Here is a 16,691-nt window from a genome sequence, read left to right as displayed (position 1 = left end):
GTCATCGGCTCCACCATGGAAGCTACCTTTGAGACGGGACCTTCTTGTTCCAGGTCCGTTCGAACATCCGAATCTGGTCTCACTCCAACTGACTGCTTGGAGATTGAACGCTTGATTTTATCAAAGCGAGGGTTCTCAGATTCTGTCATTGATACTCTTGTTCAGGCCAGAAAGCCTGTAACTAGAAAAATCTACCATAAAATATGGAAAAAATATATCTGTTGGTGTGAATCTAAAGGATTCCCTTGGGACAAGATAAAAATTCCTAAGATTCTATCCTTTCTTCAAGAAGGTTTGGAGAAAGGATTATCTGCAAGTTCTTTGAAGGGACAGATTTCTGCTTTGTCTGTGTTACTTCACAAAAAGCTGGCGGCTGTGCCAGATGTTAAAGCTTTTGTTCAGGCTCTGGTTAGAATCAAGCCTGTTTACAAACCTTTGACTCCTCCTTCACTGTGTGTTGCTTGTAGCCAATGAGTTTTGTTTTGTTCTCCAATTTAGAAAATTCTTCACTGAATTCAGACTGCAACAGAGTGAATAGTCATCAATGTCATAGGCTTCATTGCCTCAAATTTACATTTACAACTGTATTTTGTGATAATGTGCCGCCTTTAAGAATTCCTCTGAGATAGACAAGCTGTAAATCTGTGCTTAAAGAACAGTCTAGTCAATATTAAACTTTTGTGATTCATATAGGGCATCTAATTTTAAACAACTTTCCAATTTAAGTTTATCATCAAACTTGCTTTGTTGAAAGCTAAACCTAGGTAGGCTCATATCCTTATTTCTAAGCCCTTGAAGGAAGCCTCTTATCGTAATGCATTTGACAGGTTTTTACAGCTAGTGGGCGTTAGTTCATGTGTGCCATATAGATAAGTGTGCTGACTCCCGTGAAGTTACTTGTGAGAGGGCACTGATTGGATAAAATGCAAGTCTGTCAAAATAACTGAAATAAGGGGGCAGGCTGCAGAGGCTTAGATACAAGGTAATCACAGAGGTAAAAAGTGTATTAATATAACTGTGTTAGTTGTGCAAAACTGGGGAATGGGTAATAAAGGGATTATCTATCTTTTTAAACAATAACAATTCTGGAGTAGACTGTCCATTTAACGTAAACCTTTCACAGACTGAGCTTCTAACAGCTTCTATCTTTATAGGCTCCGGGATGGTCTAATGTTGCACCTTAAAGAGCCGGAGTCTGAGTAGTGAGGAATACATTTTGTTCCCAAAGCTAAAAAGGAAATAATTTCCCTTGTGGTATCAGACCCTTATCTCTGAGAATTGTTCTCATCCTGGTTATACTTCTTCTCACTAAATGACAAGTAAATCTTTTCTTGAATGGTTTTGGAGATCCAGGTCCTCAGGGGATGTGTTAGAATCTACTTTATCTGAATGTGCCACTGTCTATTAGATGGTTGATGCTTGCTTAAAAAAATACTGGGCATAGGTAAGTTCTTCAGCCAGTCCTGTTTTTGCCTGCAATATAGGGGAAATATTAACCATTTGTTTGCTAAACAAGCTGCAGTATGTTGTATATCAACTTTTCTGACCCTCTCTGGAAGCTACAGAGTTAATAATTTCATAACATTTCTAAATGGCTCAATTCCTGGTAACTTTGTGTAATAAAAAAACATAATGTACTGAATTCAGCACAATGTTCCTAAAATCTCATTAAGTCATGCTTTTGTTATGGTCGCTCACTCAATGTGCCAAGAATAAGAGCAGGAACCTCAGTGTGGTGAAGAAACCTTGTTTAATGTGCTTTATCACACATAACACCCAGAAAGAGATGCGTTTCACAGCCACAAGGCTATAAGATCCACCAGTCATGTAGTTTACAGGCACAGATATAGGGCACATGAATACGCTGGTGCATTATGCATTCAGTGTCTAAGGGAATGGAGTTTTATATGAATGACCATTTAACAGTGTCACTTCAGTTGTGTAACCAATTGTTGTGATTACTGTAGTTCATCCCTAGGGACTGATTGCTCACTGGCTGATAAGGCTACCCCCCCACATACATACACACACCACGTATATATATATATATATATATATATATACACACACACATACACACATACATACACACACCTCTGTTTGAGAACAGCCACATGTCCTACAAACATAAAAACACATATATACACACACACACATACATACATAATACATACACACACATAATACACCGAGCCCGGCTCCAATGCCTACATTCCAGCTTTTTCAGATAAAGATACCAAGAGAACAAAGATAATTTTATAGGAGTAAATTATAAAGTTGCTTAAAATTGTCTGCTCTATCTAAATCATGAAAGTTTAATTTTGACTAGACTATTCCTTTAACATTAGCAAAAAATGTTCAATGTAAAATTATTAATAGGCCACATAAAAAAAATTGATACATTACATATGTGTTGTTTTATTACTGCTCTGGGATATTTTACTTGTTACATTAACTTTAACAGTGAGACACAGAAACTATTAAATAAAAGTCCACAAAGAAAATGTTGTAAAGTGTTACAGCATTTATTTATTTATATATTTATTTTTTTTAAGTGAAGAATTTTAATGAACAATCCCACACATACATAAAATCATACCTACAAGAAGTATGTATAAAACAAGCACTTCAAAAGATCCTTTAGGTTAAAATCCAAAGTCGCAGCACTGTAGTGATCTGGAGTAGTCGGCTCGAACACGCTGCTTCTGTCTCAATCTGAAGTTAGACTGTTCAAACTACCCACTCTCCTTCTGTGATCACACTACGGGGTCACTGTTTGGCCAAAAGAACACACCCTACACATTTCATCCGGTATCGTCTGGACTTTGTTGAAAGGGCTATAAAGATATCACCGACCATGAAATGAAAAAAATAATTGGAGATTGGCTTAACCAAGCACACACAAGAGTTGTGTGGGTAGCCGTTACCGAACGGAGAAGTGTATATAAGGTTGGCGTGTCTGGACGTAGAAGGAGCCAAACCAAGCCGCAAGCAGGACCAGAGGTGAGATCATCTTATCTCATCCAGAGCTGAGCTACTGTAAACGCCTAACTGAGGTACATAGACTTGATACAGTTTTTTCTAAATCATGGATTCTTTTTTCATAGACACATGCCTTATCCTCCAAGGCTTCAAGACGTTTGTTTATGTTTTTCTGATTTTTCTGCTTCTGAGAAGTCTTCACTTTTACAGTATTTTTATTGCTGGTGATGTTCTGTTCAGAAGAAACATTGGCTATTCCAGCAACGTTTTCTGTCTTGGCATTGGAGGCAGAAACTTTAGTAGGCACCAAGTAGGAAATGCTCAACAAACTTTGTTGCCTCTTTTCAACAACCTTTTGGCCATCAGTCCTTTAAAATGTGTCCTTCTTTTTGTCAGATTTCTTAGGTAAATCAGTATTTGTTGGTCCACGCTCAACCCTTGTCTGTAAGGCTTCAAGGCGCTTATTTTTCTCACTGTTATTCAGATTCTTGATCTTCTGAGAATCTTTTCCTTTTAAGATGTTATGAGCGCTGGTGCGATTCTGTTTGGTAGAAACCTCGGATGTTTCAAATTCTTTCTCTTTCTTAGCAAGGGGAGCAGGAACATTAATAGCACCTGAGTCAAGACTACTCAGGATTTTCTTTTTATTCTTTTTCTCAGTATTGAAGGAGTCAGTCCTTTGAAAGGTGTCCTTCTTTTTGTCAATTTTTTTAGAAAGATCAGTCGTTTTAGGTCCACGCTCAACACTTGCCTGCAAGGCTTTAAGGTTCTTATTTTTCTCACTTTTCTCACTTTTCTTCAGATCCTTGATTTTCTGAGAATCTTTTTCTTTTACATTGATGTTATGAGCGCTGGTGAGATGATGTTTGGTAGAAACCTTCGATGTTTCAAATTCTTTTTCTGCCTTAGCAAGGGGAGCATTCCTAGGCTTGTTAATGTTCTGAGAATCATTTCCTTTAATGATTTTATTGTTGTAAATCAGATTCTGTGGGGAAGAAACCTTGGGTATCTCAATTTCTTTCTCGGCCTTAGTACGTGAGGCAGAATCATTAGTTGAATTCAAGTTATGACTAATCAGGAAACTCTGTCAGATCCTTAACTCAACTTTGCGGATGTCAATCTTAAATGGCACATCCTTTTTGGAAGAAGGTTTGGTTTTCTCATCTTCTTTGCCTGCCTTATTAAGGGGGGCAGAAACATCAGTAGATACGGAGTTGAGATGGCTCGGGGCACACTGCCAACTCTTTTCCTCAGCTTTCAGGATATCATCCTCTTTAAATGTGATCATCTTGTCTTTGGTTGACGTCTTATGGTTATCATTTATTGCTTGTTCACGCTCAACTTTCACCATAGATTTAGAAGGGCTTGTGTCCTCTTTAGCTTTATCTGAGGGTGATGTTGCCTTAGCAGATGTCTTTGCTTCCTCTTTAGCTTTATCTGAGGGTGAATTTGCCTTAGCAGATGTCTTTGCTTCCTCTTTAGCTTTATCTGAAGGTGATGTTGCCTTAGCAGATGTCTTTGCTTCCTCTTTAGCTTTATCTGAGGGTGATGTTGCCTCAGCAGATGACTTTGCTTCCTCTTTAGCTTTATCTGAGGGTGATTTTGCCTTAGCAGATGTCTTTGCTTCTTGCTTCACCTTTGCTAGCACTGCAGGTAAATTTATTGAAGCCTTAGAACGTGTTGCAGGTACAAATCGCTGTCTCCCTTCATCTACTTTAGGGACTGGACAATCTTTGATGTTCTTCTTCTTTTCGGCAGATGTCTTTGGGTTATCAGTGACAGTAAGTCTATCTAAGGGTGATGTTGCCTTAGTAGCGGTCTTTGCTTCTTTCTTTGCATTTTCTAGCACTGGAAGTAAATTTATTGAAGCCGGAGAGCGAGTTACTGGTACAAATCGCTGCCTCCTTTCATCTTCTTTAGGGTCTGAAGAGCCATTATTGGTGGCCTTCTTCATTTCAGTAGATTTGATGGATAATTCCTTTCTATATGTTAGTCATGGGCAGCACTTATAATCCACTGTTTATATTTGAATTTTTGAATTAGCAGCTCCCCTTTAGGGAGCTGCAAGCTCCCAGGGGGGCTGGTTAAACTTTTTTGTCTTCAAAAAATGTTGGTTATTGCACAGAAATAGAAAATGTGCTTTCAGTTTGCTTTGCTTTTAAAATTAGTTAAACTGTGCTGGTGGCAGTGATGAGTATCATGATTTATGATTTGGCTGCTGAATACATATTGCAACAACAACAAAAAACTTTGCAAATATTTTAACAGTCTACAAAAGTATTATTTGCCTGCTCATAAATAGTAAGTGCATTTTAAAGCAGTTATCTCAATTCCACTCCTCAGGAGTCCTAACATGATATCTGAACTAGAGCACATGTGACGTAATCAGCTGACCAGTAACCATGGTTACTAACCTGCTTTCGCCCATCAGCTGAAACCTGTGCTCTGGTTCAAATATCATGAAAATCTGTCCTGTTAGGGGTCCCGAGGAATGGAATTGAGAAACACTGGTTTAAATTATAAAGAGATTTTAAGTGTGTATATTTAATAGCCAAAAACATGTTAAAGTCAGAGTTTAACCACTTGCTAAAAGTGAAGCAAAAAGAAAGGCAGGGGAAGTCCTTATTTCAAGGGGTTAATATTCAGACTAAGTATTATACCTATATGAGCCATGCACAAAAAAACAATTATTTTTTTGAAGGTTTAGACATTTATAGGGAAATTGTACTCAAAACATGTCTCCCCCTTAAATGTGTTTCCATTGATCCATTTTACCTGCTGGAATGTATTTTAGTGATTGCAGACCACTCCTTTACTTTTATTTGTTATTTGAAATAGCAAGTTTTGCCTGTGGTATCTCCACCTACATTGAAAATATGAGTAACACACATTTTCTCTGTAGAAAAGATATGCAAAATACGAGATAATAGCACTGATTAAAGTGACATTAAACTGCTGTGCAAAACTATAAAAAGAATAGTAACTACTATGTTATTGCATTTCATCCTGTTCCTGTAGCTCTTTACAAATCATTTCTCCTGCTTTAATAGCATAAAAGTGCAAGATACTTAAGCTGTGCCTCTTCATACTGGGCGCCGCCATCCTGCAGCTCAGGCAATCCCACAGCCCGTGACAGAAGCTGCGCACACTGTCACAGATAAGCAATATTGTCTACCCCTTACAGCTATATAAAATGCTTCAGGGTAATGTGCATGATGCATCATGTGAGCTTGACCTGTTTGCATAAGGGATTAAAGGCCTACCGGTCTGTTTCCAGCAAAAGAGGAACTTAACACTACACTAATATATATATATATATATATATATATATATATATATATATATATATATATATATATGTGTGTACATATACTGCTTAATTAATTAAATAAAACACAGACAATCTTGTTGGGAAAAACTTTTGACCGTCACAGGTCAAAATTTATTTTATTAACTCTTAACTTAATCTAAATATGAATCAACAGATGACTATGATGGCGGCAACAGAGCTCAAACTTACCCAGTACCACAGGAGATCAACGCCCCCCCAAACGGGGTCAACAGTTGACGTGGCTCTGCCCACAGGAGATGTAACTGAGAGGTTCCTGAGATCACTTGACCCCAACCCCCCATAGAGGGGTTACCTCCTGCGCACTTGAGGTCTACCGCCTCCCCTCGCCAACTTTACCATCACTCTCCCTAGTGACCTTCTCCAACTCAACGGGCCGTGACCTCCCGCAGCCAGGGTGCAAATGACTTCTCCACCTGTTGTAAGGTCCTTCTGCCCCAAGCCACTCAAACCCAATGGCCAGAGGTAGGAGAGTCCTATCTTACCTCTATGGTCTTATGTAGGCTTAGATAGATGATTCATAGCCCTGCCATTTGCTTTTGGTGATTCCGCCGCCATCTGCCAAAAGGAAAGAAAAAAGGGGGAAGGGAGGGAGGGAAACTTCTCAGCCTTTGCATCCAGATGAAGAAAGAGGAAGCAGCAATGCCTGGTGTCCAGCTTATAAGGTAAGGAGAGGGGAGGGGGCCCATCCCCTAGTCCTGCAATTTTTATTGCCCCAACTATGCCCACCCTCTTCTATCTCACATTCCTTTAGCCTTAACCCTTAGCACGCTCCAGTCCCATGCTGGGCCCTGCACTTCCTTTTTTTAAACAGTTTTACAGTTACACTAAATATATTTAAAAAAGCAAACAACAATAATATAGAGCAATACAGCCACAGCAAAAATAGAAAGCTCCTGCCCTGAAACACATTATGCTGCTGTAAAAAATAGTCCACACCACAAATCTGTGAGTGTGCACAGCCTGTGTCACAAACTGTGAAAGCACCTAAACGGCAAGACGGCAGCCCACAGTACAAAGAGGCTCAGCTTCAGGCCCGGACTGGCCATAGGGGATACAGGCATTTGCCCTGTTGGCCGGGGGCAACTTGTTGTCCGTGCCTGGCTTCCTTAGCCCCACCCAGTAACCAGCATGATGCAGGGCCTGCCCTGCCCTGTCTCTCACTGTCTTGCTGTGTCTCGTTACAGCATTTTGTTATTACTTGCTGTTATGTTTTGGCGCTTGGAAAGCGCAAACCAGTTCTCACTATAGTGCCGAAAAAGGGAACTGAGGCACGACATTGCAGTAGAATAACAACCGTGTTTATTATGAACGTATTGCAATAACACAAATCAGATAGATACTTATGCTTGTGCCTATAAAGAAATATATAGGCTGGGCAATACTGAGGCGCCACCTAGTGGCTAAATATTCTAGGTTTTAACTGAGAGTGAATCCTACAACTGTAGTGTCAAAAGAAGGATTGATTAGATTTACTAACCACCAAAGACGCTGTGGGTCTGAGCTTAAACTTCAGTGTATATGACTCTGTGATAGGGTGTAAAAAAGAAAGACCAAGGTGATAGGACTAGCGAAGATAGTCGTAATAAAAAATATCCTATAAGATAGGGGGTGCCCTAAGGTAAAAAAGTAAAAGATACCTTGTATGTCAATGCAATATATATCAGATCTATGGGTGAAAATATCATAAAATATATCTCAATCAGTGCAATAACAGTTAGTTATACTAAAACAATTCCAAATATATAATATGAAAGTCTGAGGAGTAGAATGAAGATAATCTTAGGCAGCAATCTGTAGAGAACCCGGCCAGGATCCTATGAAGATGATCTATAAAACAGAAAGAAGACAGATGCGCCACATGGCCCAGTGAATGTGATTTAATTGTGCCGATGCAAACTCACAATTTAAGGAGCACTCCAGTTAGTGCAATAGAAGCAGTCTGGGATCAATCACAGTCACCCAGCAGACCGACCTCTTGGATAGGGAGGATTGTTCTGTGATAAAAATACAAGGAGACACAGAGGTGCCTATATGGCCTAGTACAGTTTGGACCCAGAAGATAATGCTGTATATAGTTGAAAATGTACTCACATTTGGTGAAGCATCTCCATTGATGCTAATCAAGCAGGATGGGATCAATACGGTCACCCAACAGACTATGACAAGGTTCCCACAGGAGGCAGTCAGCAAAAATCCAAGGGACCAGGATTGGTCCAAATAATACACAAATAGCAAGTGTTTATAAAAATAAGATAGACTTTACTTGTAAAAGAATAAAAACAAGCGACGCGTTTCTCAGCAAACCTGAGAAATGCGTCGCTTGTTTTTATTCTTTTACAAGTAAAGTCTATCTTATTTTTATAAACACTTGCTATTTGTGTATTATTTGGACCAATCCTGGTCCCTTGGATTTTTGCTGACTGCCTCCTGTGGGAACCTTGTCATAGTCTGTTGGGTGACCGTATTGATCCCATCTTTCAAGTGTCTTTACCGCTTCAGGACAGACTACAAGCAAACAACGGATTCTTGGATGGATCAAACTCAGAGTAACGTGTTTTGGCTGTCAGGCCTTTCTCAAACACAAATCAGTAATCAGCTTGTAAATGTATTAAAACATAATGGTTAAAATAAGCAGTGATTAAACTATAAACGCATTGCTTATCTTCGGGTTTTGAATAAGGCATTAAAGGAACAGTATACACCAATTTTCATATAACTGCATATAATAGACACTACTATAAAGAATAATATGCACAGATACTGATCTAAACATCCAGTATAAAACCGTTTAAAAACTTACTTAGAAGCTTCCAGTTAAGCTCTGTTTAAAATGTTACTGGAACACCCACTCCAAGTGGGGAAAAAGCAGACACTCCCCCCCTCCCCCTTATTCTGCATATGAAAAGACCCTTTACACAAACAGAAGCAAGCTGGAGTAGGTATACGTCAGTATTCTCCTAAAATTTTGGGGCTTGGTTAGGAATCTGAAAATCCGAGCAATGTTATTTAAAAATAAGCAAAACTATCCATTTAAAAAAACAACTACTATATAGACTATATAAATATGTATGTGTATATATATATATCTATATGTGTATATATATATATATATATATATATATATATATATATATATAATGTATATGTATGTGTGTGTGTATGTGTGTATATAGATAGATAGATAGAGATATATATATATATATATATATATATATATATATATATATATATATAATGTATATGTGTGTGTGTGTATGTATATATATATATATATATATATGTTAAAGGAATTACTAATTGCCTATCCCCTACACTTGTATATAACCTGCAAAAGGGTTTAAGCTCATAGGCAAAGTCAGCTCTAGAGCTACAATGCACTACTGGGAACTAGCTGGGCACATCTGGTGAGTCAGTGACAAGAAGCATATGTGTTAGTAGCCACCAATCAGCAGATAGCCCCCAGTAGTGCACTGCTCCTCATGAGCCTACGTAGGTATGCTTTTCAGCAAAGGATACCAAGGGAACAAAGTAAATGTGTTAAGATAAGTAAATAGAAATGCCACTTAATTTTGCTGTTCTGTCTGATCTATGAGAGTTCAGTTTTGACTTTCATGTCATATATTGTACTAGTCACAGACTAGTGGAGGTCACGTGCCCTGCATATAAGCACGTATGTACACAGGTAAGTAGCAACCATTTGTTTCATTTGGGTAAGACCCGCACCCCCTGTGTTACAGACGTGTCGGGGTTAATAGGATCTTTCTGCAGATTTGTTTTCTGCATCTTTGCTGGCTTCAAATCATTTTATATTTCAAGACATTTTTATTTACCTGAGTGCAAATTAAATCAATGCAGTAGTTTGTGCCAAAGTATTTCATTCATTTGACATGAGCCAGGCGGCTGTGGTTATACGGAATAACTTCTGTATTTGTAGTAGGTAACAACATAACTAAAGGTTTAACCCTGTGGCTGCCAGAGAGGGCCTCCAGTGCTTTGCAATCTGTAGTGCAGCACAGCCCTCTCTTATAGCCAAGAGGTTAATGACTTAGAATAGAGAAATGACGCAGTTGGTCCATGCAGCTCATTCACGTGTTCTTTGTCCCTAGATTAACTGCTTTTGTTTTTTCAATCCTATTTTGTCTACAAGTAATCTGATGCCACTGTGGTCCTTTAGTGCTTTTTATATCATCTCCACATTCCCCATCATGCTCTGTCTCTCACCATCTGCAACCCACTGAATTGATGTTCTACATGCGTGTATTTTATGTTCCTGGTTCTGTGTGTGTTTTATATACATGTTCCTGGTCCTGTGTGTATTTTATGTACATGTTCCTGGTCCTGTGTGTATTTTATATACATGTTCGTGGTCCTGTGTGTATTTTATGTTCATGTTCCTGGTCATGTGTGTATTTTATGTACATGTTCCTGGTCCTGTGTGTATTTTATATACATATTCCTGGTCCTGTGTGTATTTTATGTTCATGTTCCTGGTTCTGTGTGTGTTTTTATATACATGTTCCTGGTCCTGTGTGTGTTTTTATATACATGTTCCTGGTCCTGTGTGTATTTTATATACATATTCCTGGTCCTGTGTGTATTTTATGTACATGTTCCTGGTCCTGTGTGTATTTTATGTACATGTTCCTGGTCCTGTGTGTATTTTATGTTCATGTTCCTGGTCCTGTGTGTATTTTATGTTCATGTTCCTGGTCATGTGTGTATTTTATGTACATATTCCTGGTCCTGTGTGTATTTTATGTACATGTTCCTGGTCCTGTGTGTATTTTATATACATGTTCGTGGTCCTGTGTGTATTTTATGTTCATGTTCCTGGTCATGTGTGTGTTTTATATACAAGTTCCTGGTCCTGTGTGTATTTTATATATATGTTCCTGGTTCTGTGTGTATTTTATGTACATGTTCCTGGTCCTGTGTGTATTTTATATACATGTTCGTGGTCCTGTGTGCATTTTATGTACATGTTCCTGGTTCTGTGTGTATTTTATGTACATGTTCCTGGTTCTGTGTGTATTTTATGTACATGTTCCTGGTTCTGTGTGTATTTTATGTACATGTTCCTGGTTCTGTGTGTATTTTATATACATGTTCCTGGTTCTGTGTGTATTTTATGTACATGTTCCTGGTCCTGTCTGTATTTTATGTACATGTTCCTGGCCTCGACATTTTAGGTCTCTTCGAACAATTCAGAGCTAGGGGTTAAGTAAAGAAAAATTACCTCTCCGTGTTTCACATAAAATAAAGATATATTTAAATTGTAGTAAGATGGAGAAGTAAAGTACCAGAAAAGATTACATCATCATTATTTCCAGCAAAACCTTGGCTAATGTTTTCAATTATTACTGATTAATTATACAGATGTTTAATATAAAACGCTATTAGCAAATTTATCTAGATCATACAATAATACTACATAGGTGAATAACGATTGAAGTACCTTCATGTTTGATGATATGCATTTTGTGCCCAAGAAATGATAAAGAAGACTATGACTCAATGACTTTTATAGCGATAAGACCATCAGCAGATTTACAATAAAGTGTTAAAAATCATTCTCACCTGTGAGTAAATCCAGGTAAAAATGGGTAATTTTTGTGGTTTGTTAAAGTATGGCGTGTCTGTTTAATTATAAACTAAATGGTTCTTCACCCCGCCACTGCGGCCGTCAGCCACGAGGGAGACCATAAAATAAACTTGTAGTATAAGCTCCATTAGCATAGATGTTATTTTAACAAACCGTACGTTGGCTGTAGATAAGTTTTTTGGTCATTATCTAATATTACTACATCTTAAGTTATTGCAACTATGCATGTCTATTCTTCCCATTTAATTAATACATTTTTTTTTGTTTGTTTTTTTGGGCCTACAACATCAAGACATTATTAACAGAACTCAAAACATAACTGAACATCATTAAACTTTTTTTCTATAATAATCTGATCCTGATTGCTAAAGGTGATAGAGAGCTTGAGTCCCCACCGCGGCGGTATAGATTCTGGATTACGCCTTATCTTAAACTGCGTCTTTGTCAGTCTGGTGCGATACGACTGTGTGGTGAGAGGATGTCTTTTGTCTTCTTTGCTGGGGTTTGCATTGTTTGGGTTTATGTCTTTCGCCCAGTAGCTACTCAGCGTGGAAGTGGGCGCCATCTTGAGAAGTATGGTGTTGTGCATATTCCTGAAACTGTTTCGCTCTGTGGTGAGGTATTTGATCCGGGGATCATACCCTTGTTTACCATTTACTATTCTGTCCTTGTCCTTTAGGTATATTATCGGGGGTGCTATTAGAGAGCTGCCGCCCGGGCGAATATTCATTTTGTCGTTTGAGGTGATGATTTGGTCGGCCTCTTTTGAGTTGGTATATTTCTCTCCATTGGTACATGTTGAAGTTTGTTTGGCTTGTTCCGTGGATTTGATGCTCGTTCTATTAGCATTTGTATGTCTTGTTCAGATGGGGCTTTATCCACCACAGCTTGTAGTAAGGCTTCTAATTTAGCCATTTGGAGTTCTGATGCGTTAAAGAGATTTTCAGGCTGCATTACCATTGTTGAAGCTTGTAGCCACGATCGCTGTTCAGTTGCCCAACTGAGGATAGTTTGTCGGTTCAGTAAGGTGTTTAGTCACTTTTGTAAGATGTTAGATTTCTGGTAAAGTACCCTAGGGATTACCTAGGGGGGAACGCTGCCTGTATGGTAGCCGCCGCTCCAGGCCTAATTAGTCCTTTTTCGTCTCAGGGATCATAAATACAGCCCTTTGGGATATATTTTTACTTGCTGATTTGAGTGAGTACAATGCCACTTGTACTAATTGTATAAAGCTGTAGGATTGTAGTATTAATCAGCGGATTGTATACTTTTCTCCCGGAGCTTAGAAAGATGTGACTGCACAGAGCCGCTGATAGGACACGCCCGGTCCTGTGTATAATTTTGCTCATTTTCAAAATGTGTTTTATACAGATGAATGCATTTTCATTGGCTTTTCAAGTGAGAGAAAAAAAATCAATGCTGTCCTGACTGTGATGTCTCTGGATCTTAGTTATGATTGAACTGATTTATATTTATGTATAAACAGAGAAATATATTTTATTACAAATCCTCAAAAAAATTGTTTTAGGTGACAGATAACCCAGGAATGTATCGCTGTTACTGAAATACTAAAACACTCTAATTCATTTGAACATTTTATCATTGTTACACTTTTGGGGATTAAACACAAGATTGAAATCTGTAATGCATTGTTGCTTCTGAGCAGGACATGGCATATTAACCAATTAGAAGGGGCATACACATGTAGCTGTCACTCACTGCAGACGGAACATCAGTGTTCTAATAAAACAGATTGAAGCATTTTTATTATTGCACTTATGAAGGTCTTTTCCCACCTACGTAATACACTGGTCACTTGAGCCATGGTTTCCTGCACAGCTATGAGCTATACATGTCGCAGTGTGTGTAGAGACTAGACTGCCCTATTCATGTTCCTCCCTGCAGCATGTGTAATTCATAACTGTACAGGAAACCATGGCAAGACTATGCCCTACATGTGTAGATCTGCATTTGTTAATTAGGTTCTATTATCATTTTTATAAAGCAGTGTACAATAATGCAGTTTTTTTCCAATTTACTTCCATTATCAAATGTTGCAGTCTTTTTATATTCACTTTTTATATTCACACAAGATCCTACTGAGCATGTGCACAAACTCACAGGGTATACACATACTAGTCTGTGATTGGCTAAAATATGTCACATGATACAGGGGAGTGGATATGAGAGAGAAAAATAATTTGTCAGAAGAAAATCTACTGCTTATTTGAAATTCAGAGTAGGTGTTAAATCATTGTCTTTTTGTTATGTACTTGTTAATTATGTAATTATGCACCAGGTGGGTGGGTAAAGGGCCCTGCCAAGAGTTGCCAGTTGTTGTAGATCACCTTTCAAAAAAGCTCTTAAAGGGACATGAGACCCAAAAATGTATTTCATGATTTAGGTAGAACAATTTTAAACAACTTTCCAGTTTACTTCTATTATCAAATTTGTTTCATTCTCTTGGTATCATTTGTTGAAGAAGCACTAATGCACTACTGGTTTCTAACTAAACACATGGGTGAGCCAATGACAATCAGTATATATATATATATATATATATATATATATATATATATATATATATATATATATATATATATATATATATATATATATATATATGCAGCCACCAATCAGCAGCTAGAACCTAGGTTCTTTGCTGCTCCTGAGCTTACCTAGATAAACTTTTCAGCAAAGGATAACAATAGAAGGAAGGAAATTAAATAATAGAAGTATGTCAGAAACTTATTTAAAATCACATGCTCTTTCTAAATCATGAAATAAAAAAATTGGGTGTCCTGTCCCTTTAAGCTTTATGTTCTATGGGTTTTGAACAGTGGAGCACTTGAAACTTAGCAAACTAGGGGAGAATGTTATTATTAATAGTTATAGGCAGTTGAGGGGGAGTAGGTGTCTTGGAAGAAGGGGAGAAATAAGGAGCTCAGTTTTAGAGCGATTCAGCTGAGCATTCAAGGTATATATTTGGTGTCACCAGCATATAAATTATACTGAAAGCCATCTGACTTTATTTAGGAACCTAAGGCTGATGTGTAGAATGAAAAGAGTAGGGAAACAAAGAACAAAGTGGTAAAGGGGCAGTGGATGTGTAAGATGAGGACGATATACTAAAAGTACAGTTAGACGGGTAGGAAGAGAACCAGAGTAGGGCGGTTTTGCAGATGCCAAAGGACTGGAGGGGTTGGAGCAAGAGAGTGGTCAACAGTATCAAAGGCTGCAGACAGGTCACGAAGGATTAGAAGAGAGAAATGGCCTTTAGATTGTGCTGTAAGTAGGTCATTAGTAACCTTAATGATTACTGTCTTTGTGGAGGGTTGAGCACAAAATCCAGATTGCAATGGATCAAGGAGGGGGTTTAATGTGCGGAAATGTGATAGAAGTGTATATACTAGCATTTCCAGAAGTATTAAAGGGACAGTATACACCAAATTTCATATAACTGCATGTAATAGACACTACTATAAAGAAGAATATCCATATAAATCCTTTTCAAAACGTACTTAGAAGCTCCCAGTTGGTTAGGCTGGGACACCCAGTGAAAGGGGCAGGAAGAGCAGACACTACCCCCTCCCCTGCATATGAAAAGACCCATTATACAAAGTCTGTATACATCGGTATATGTCTAAAACTTTGGGGCTTGGTTAAGAGTCTGAAAATCAGCACAATGTTATTTAAAATGAGCACAACTATACATAGTTACAAAAACACTCCCAGATGGGCTATATAAATGGATCATCTACAAAACATTTATACAAAGAAAAATCTAGTGTACAATGCCCCTTTAAAGCAATGGGTAATAGGGTGGTATTTAGAGGGGAGGTTGGATTGAGAGACGGTTTTTAAGGGTAAGTGTGACCAGTGCAGGGAGAGATTGGAGTTATGTTGGAGGATTGGAGAGTAGGAGAGAGGGAGGTCAGTAGTTTTGAGGGGATGATATAGAAGGGACAGGTAGTGAGAGGATAATATAAGGACAAAAACTTCATCCTCGGGAACAGGGACAAATAGCTGGATATGGGATTGTTGGATGTTTGTGAGGGATTGGAGGGGGTGGAGATTGCTTGTGTGGTGAGAGATTATTTCATTTCTGATGGACTTTTGCTGTTGAAGTGGTTGGAAGATCTTGAGCGGAGACAGAAGTGGTTGTAGGTGGTGGGCAGAGAAGGGAACTGAGCTTACATTCTACAGAATCCCTTCGAATATATGAGTCAACAAACTATAGAGGGAATGTGTGTGAGAGGCCACAGAAGGACAAGGCGCTTATCTGCTGTTACTGTGACCGTTTTATCTGGTCCTTGGTACAGAGAGAGACTTTGCACTTTGATACCAGGAACCTTTCCAGCAGATAACCGTGAATCTGTCTCCAGTACTTGTAAGCCATGTTAACCCCTCTGCAGCGAGCGACCAGTTTATCACCAATAAATCACTCTCTGCTGATATAAATACAATATTGTACTTGTATCAAGATTAACATGCAGGTAAGCTGTGGCCTGTGACCCAGTGAGATCATTTACATCTTGATTAAAGAATGGAATGGCACAAAGGTTATCATTTGAAAGGGACACACAACTGTGTTAGGGAATCTAGCTGTAAACCCTAAGTGCACTGTGATGTGAGGCTTAAAGGTCATCTTCACAGGGGGGCAATGGGTCCTATAAAAGGGCACACAGTGTCTGATAATGGGGGGAGGGGACTGAACTGGGGTTATGTGCTGTATAATTTGCTTTGTGAGTTTTC

The 16,691-nt window shown here is 38.5% G+C and overlaps 1 protein-coding gene across 1 annotated transcript in view; it reads left to right on the top strand.

The window, feature by feature from the left end:
- The window catches only part of SCP2 (sterol carrier protein 2), an 88,204-nt gene that overhangs the window by 48,759 nt on the left and 22,754 nt on the right, over positions 1 to 16,691 (top strand). The window lies entirely within an intron of this gene.

Source organism: Bombina bombina, chromosome 10 (assembly GCF_027579735.1).
Source record: "Bombina bombina isolate aBomBom1 chromosome 10, aBomBom1.pri, whole genome shotgun sequence".
NCBI classification, from domain to species: Eukaryota; Metazoa; Chordata; class Amphibia; order Anura; family Bombinatoridae; genus Bombina; species Bombina bombina.
The sequence above is the reverse complement of the archived record's forward strand: the minus strand, read 5'-3'. Positions and strand labels throughout refer to the sequence as shown.